Genomic DNA, 5806 nt, shown 5'->3' with positions numbered 1-5806 from the left:
GGTAGGTATTATTTGATTGACAATGAAATTTGAAGCAAGGTACTCACCTTGGGAAACTTTAAACCTGGAAATAGGCATGCACATAATCAAGCAGTAAATCCTATAATTTTCAAGGTAGGGGAAGATTCTTTACCCTGTTTGCTAATTTGCAACTTGGTTCATTCTTCCTTTTTGGAAGGTTTTCTGGAACCTACTTGGTGGACTCAATGATATCTCTGAGAGCCCTCCAAAGTGAGATGGTAGTTCTCTTGAGGCTGGGTGTCCTCTGTGATGCTCAAGAAGGGTGAGCTCTGTTCCTCCAAACCCCCATGGTCAGACCTGTTCATGTCTCAGCATTTCTCCGGAACCGACCTAGTCCAGGATGGAGTGGAGCACAGCACATTCACCTGTCGCCAAACCGCCATTCTGGTTCCAAGGCTGCATCTCTTCACTGGACTAGTGAGAAGGTCCGCAAGTGGTTTGCTCCTGGGCCTGCTTCCAGCTGCATATTCGAATCCTTGCTCTACAATGGACTACTCCTTGGCTGCAGTCCTCACTCTCCATAGTCACTGAGGCCTTGGAGAAGTGGTTACTATGTTCATGGGGATGCACGGCAGGTCTTTTGGCACTCTGAGCTTTAACCTTTGCTAGTCTTTGTTATTTCAACTATCATGATGTGGACATCTGCATAGCTCTTGCCATACTGTGGAAGCTTTGACCTTTCTGACTTAATATCTTAAGAACTGATTGTACGCCTATTTGACTCTGCTCTGCCATGCCATTCAACTCACAATAAGGAGAAAATAACAGACAAGTTCATTGGTGGACAGAACTTCTCCTAATCACATAGTTATTTTAGAATTTAATTGTCGAGGAAAAGGTTTGAGAGGAAATCTATCCAAGAAATTTTGAGACGCAGTTCGCATTCTAGTGAGTTAATGGGTTCTCTTCAAGCTCAAGAGACTCACAATGTAACTAAACTTTACATATGAGCTTTTGCCTTTTGTCAGTCTCTTAAAGAGAATTCAGCTTTATTATTATCAATATATGATCATATTTCTGCATTTATCTAGGAAGTAATGTACAAAGGGAAAGACTGTTAATTCATGAGTAAAGACTTTTCAAAAAATTAGATAGTGTTTAATTTTAGAAACGTCCCTGTCTGTTCAGTTGATTCCAGCTACTGATGGTTTTATGTCCTAGGGAGACTTTAAAATTAGGAGATGTTAAAATCTCAGGTTACATATTTCTAAATCCTAGGTAGGAAAGATTGGAGAGCTTCTGAATTTAGAGATGCTCCAGTTAGAGATGTCTTCCTGGTAGACATATCAGAATATTACAAATTCTAAGCAGATTTAATCCTCAAATGTGTTTTACTTGTCCTAAAATAATCTGTCCACAAATATAAAACTAAAAATAATAAATTATTTTCTCACTGTGGGAATTGGTAATAAGAAAATGTACTTCATCTAGCAACAATAGGTGTTGGAGAGGATGTGGGGAAAAAGGTACACTCATACATTGCTGGTGGGGCTGCAAATTATTGCAGCCACTCTGGAAAACAGTGTGGAGATTCCTTAGAAAACTTGGAATGGAACCACCATTTGACCCAGCTATCCCACTCCTTGGCCTATACCCAAAGGACTTAAAATCAGCATACTACAGAGATATAGCCACATCAATGTTCATAGCTGCTCAATTCACAATAGCCAGACTGTGGAACCAACCTAGATGTCCTTCAATGGATGAATGGATAAAGAAACTGTGGTGTGTATATACATATATATATATATATATATATATATATATATATATATGAATATCACTCAGCCATAAAAATAATAAAATTATGGCATTTGCAGGCAAATGGATGAAATTGGAGAATATCATGTTAAATGAGATAAGCCAATCTCAAAAATCCAAAAGAGGAATGATCTCACTGATAAAGAGAAGATGATGACACATATTGGGGGGTGGGAGGGGGACAAGAATAGAGGAAGGAAGGACTGTATAGAGGGATAAGAGGGGTGGGAGGGGTGGGGGAAAGAAAAAAATAACAGAATGAATCAAAAACTATTACCCTAGATAAATGTATGATTACAAAAACAGTATGCCTCTACTTCATGTACAAACAGAGAAACAAGATGTATCCCATTTGTTTACAATAAAAATGAATTAAAAAATAAAAATGATTCATTATAGATCAAAAAAAGAAAATATACTTCATGAAAAGAAAAATTTTTTAAAATAAAATGTTACATGATAAAAAGTGACATCTTTGAACTCTTTATTTTTTTGTTCATGATATTTAATCCTAATTAACTCAACTTGAAAAAATATGCCTAGAAAGCACATTCTAGAATCTTCCCTGCACTCCATGCCTTGAATGGCCTGCAAAGGCAGGGAAATCCACAGATGGTCATGGAGCTCAATGTGGTGTGTTGAATTATGCCTCTACCACAGGTGCTATGTGAAGTGCTGTCACATGGACAGAATCCATCTTCAAGGAGCTGAGAATGTTCTAGAAAGGGCAGTTGTGGATGCACCATATGTTCATGAAGTAGGGAGAAATTATTTCTAACTAGAGAAAATGAGCAAGAAAGCAGAGGAAATAAGATGAAGAACTAAGACCGGGACATTTAGAAGGCTGAAAGAAATTCATAGATGGAAAGTAAGAGACATTGTTTGGAGTGATGGGATAAGCTTGACTCATTCCTTCATGCTGACCTTAGCGGGAGCTTTGCCAGCATTTGTATATCTTCCTATTTTAGTCTGCACTTCTCTTGCAAGAAAGGTATTTAGAAGAGTCTATTTCCAGAAGCCTGTTTGGAGACACAAGGCTAGCAGCTGGCATGATAATGAGCCCATTTCAATAGAATAAATCCCATTACTATTAATATTAAGCAGCCACAGAATGATTCATGAAGCTCTTTTCAAAATTCAAAAAGTGCTTAATCAAAAGGAGAGGGAGGAGAAAGAATAAATAGAAATCTTGTCAGGAGTTGATTATTGTTGGCTTTCTCTAAGTCAGTGCTCTCTTGCTCAGGCTGACTGATGTCAAGGTGGGGCACACTGATTTATTTTATTAAATAAAACTTTGCATTTGGGCTAACAGAGAAAAAATCTAACAAAAGACCCCAAATGTCTAGGAAGTTGATTGATATTTTCACAGATCACACAACTGCCCTGGGGTGCTTAGGTTCTGTGTTCAGAATTTTCAATAGGTTTCCAGCATTTTAATTTTATTTTGGCATCTTCCTCTCTGTTCCCTGGTTCTCATTACTTTTCTTAATTGGTACATTTTTATTTTTCATAATAGGGGGATTCATTGTGACATATTTGACCATGCACATAACAAAATTTGGCCAATTTCACTTCCTAAAACCTCCCTTTTTTTTCTTTCCCTCTTCCCTCCCTCTTGAACCCTCTTCCACTTTATTGGTCTCCCTTCTATTTCATTCTTGGGTCTTGCATTTTCCTGCCTTTTGTTTCTTGAAAACTAGGTATCCCTATTTTCTATTGTTACAAGAAAAGATTTCATGTAAGAACTTGATTAAATAGATGTTATAGTTTGAACATGAACTGTCTCCTAAAGACCATGTGTGTCTTGGTTATTAGTTTGTGGTGCAACCTTTGGGAGGTGGGACCTGGTTGGAGGAAATAGGTCACTTAGAGTGAGATTTTGAAAGGCGTATTTGTTATCCAGACCCTTCCTTTCCTTCTCTCTGCTTCCTGGACACCATAAAGTGAACAGCTCTGCTCCACCACATGCTCCTTTCATGATGTTCTGCCTGGCCACAAGCCCACTGGTATGGGGGCCAAACAACTTTGGACTGAAACCTCTGAAATCGTGAGTCCAAGTAGATCTTTCCTCCTTTCAGTTATTTTTCTCAGGTATTTTGTCACAGTGAAGGAGAGTTGACTCACATCCCAAGTAAGATTCAAAATTGATTTCCAATAAAAATCTCCATCATTTCCTCAGATGAAACTGATACAATAGAAGTGTGAAGTATGGAGGAAAAGGAAAGTGACCATCTAAGACAGAAACAAAACTAGGGTGGAGGCTTATAAACAACTGTGTTATTTTATTTCCATTGCAGGGAATAAGGATAAATGCTCCATGTAAGTGTTTTTATGAAGCTAAAAGTATACCCTTCAAAGGACCACCATGAGGTTTAAAGGGTCTTCAGAGTCCTGGATATTGCAGTAACTATTCCATAGACACCACCCACATCAACACCAAGTATAGGATCAAAGTCATGCTGATGTCTCTTTTCTGTCTCATCTGTCTTTCATTTTAGGCTCGTTCTTGTTCTCAGAAAAGTCAACCATAATCTTTCCTCCCTTTTCAGTTAATTTCTCTTCCTTCACCAGGTTTATACCCCTTCAAACAATGAATCCTACTATGCTATTACCTCCTGCTGAATAAAGTTTTCCTTATAACTTAGTGGCTTAAACAACATTTATTATCTTCACAGATTCTGTATGCCAAGAATAAGGTGCAGCTTAGCTTAGGGTCTCCCACAAAGGTGACTGAGGTATCTGCAGGGTCTGCAGTTATCTCAAAGTTCCAGGGGAGTTGATCATTTCCAGGCTGTCTCTCATGGTGTGGGCAGGCCTGGGCAGATACTGTCTGCTGGCAGGAGCATTGCTTCCTTGACATATGGATTTTCTGGAAGGTAGCCCACAACATGGCAGCTGGCATGCCTGAGAGTGAGGGAGAGAACAGGAGAGACCAATGAAGATAGAAGTCATATCTTTTTGTAACTTAACCTTCATGTCAAATTTCTGTACTTTTGCCATATTCTTCTTGTTAGAAATGAGTTGTCAGGTCCACGCTAGGGTCAAGGAAAAGGAGTCACATAAAGGTGATGGGGATCATCATGGGCTCTTAAAGGTGTTGACTGTGCCTGTTGTGAGCATGCTCCAGGATTGAAACTCTCTGAGAGCAAGGACTATCCCTGCAGCATCTTGCAGTTGTTCATCCTCTCATTTAGTCTTTTTTGGATACCCAAATACAAAGACTTTCCACATCACCTCACAAACAGGAGCTCATCTTAATACTTTCCCACCTCAGTACCACCGCTGAAGGTCTTTCTTTGGCCATCTGCTTCGTTCCATTCTCTTTCTCTCTCAATTCTCCTCTCTGGTTCAATACTTACAGCTGTCCCTCTGCATCTTCCTACAGCATGTGAACCCATGACAGCACTCTTGGCATCTCTGTTCTTTTCTACGTTAGTTCCTATTGCTACTTCTGACTTTCTTCCTGGGTCTTTACACATGTCCTGAGGTCATACCTTGGAGTGGGAATCAACTTGTCAATTCACACCCTGTTAAGTCACACTCAAAGAGGCTCAGACATTCAAAACAGATCCAGCAGTTTGTTAGCAATGACTATTAAAAATTCTGCCTTCTATTACTGACCTTCTGCACCTTGGAGGAAGCTTTCCTTTTCCTCCCCAAAGAACAGAGCATCTCACTCTCATTCTTACTCTCATCCACTCTGTCCATCTCACAAGAGGAGATGTCCCTGGACCCAACTGCTGTTCTCTGAGTTCTTCTATTTCTACTGACTTTGTTCACTAATCCTTCTGTGTAGATTCTTTTTCTTTTAATTCCTTGCCCATTTTCTTGATTTTTTTTTAATCAGAAAGGGATAAAGGAACTATTTTGACAAAGGCAGAAACCTGTGCCCAGAAGAAGGAACTAAGGTGTGAGTGGAGATACCTGGTCCAATGGGCAAGGGGTACTCGGTGACCTCTGCACATGTTACAATTTCCATCATATTGATTTTCACCTTCTTTAAGAGTGTGTAACTGGAGAGTCA

The 5806-nt window shown here is 39.4% G+C and overlaps 1 pseudogene across 1 annotated transcript; it reads left to right on the top strand.

Annotated features, from left to right (window-relative positions):
* The first annotated feature begins 236 nt into the window (after positions 1–236).
* LOC306643588 (succinate dehydrogenase [ubiquinone] cytochrome b small subunit, mitochondrial-like) lies at positions 237–697 on the top strand (annotated as a pseudogene). Its single transcript has one exon. The product of its transcript is annotated as a succinate dehydrogenase [ubiquinone] cytochrome b small subunit, mitochondrial-like (transcript).
* Positions 698–5806: the final 5109 nt, after the last annotated feature.

This window comes from Sciurus vulgaris (assembly GCF_902686455.1).
Source record: "Sciurus vulgaris genome assembly, chromosome: 14".
Taxonomy (NCBI): Eukaryota; Metazoa; Chordata; class Mammalia; order Rodentia; family Sciuridae; genus Sciurus; species Sciurus vulgaris.
Note: the sequence above shows the minus strand (reverse complement) of the source record. Positions and strands in the feature narration are given on the sequence as shown.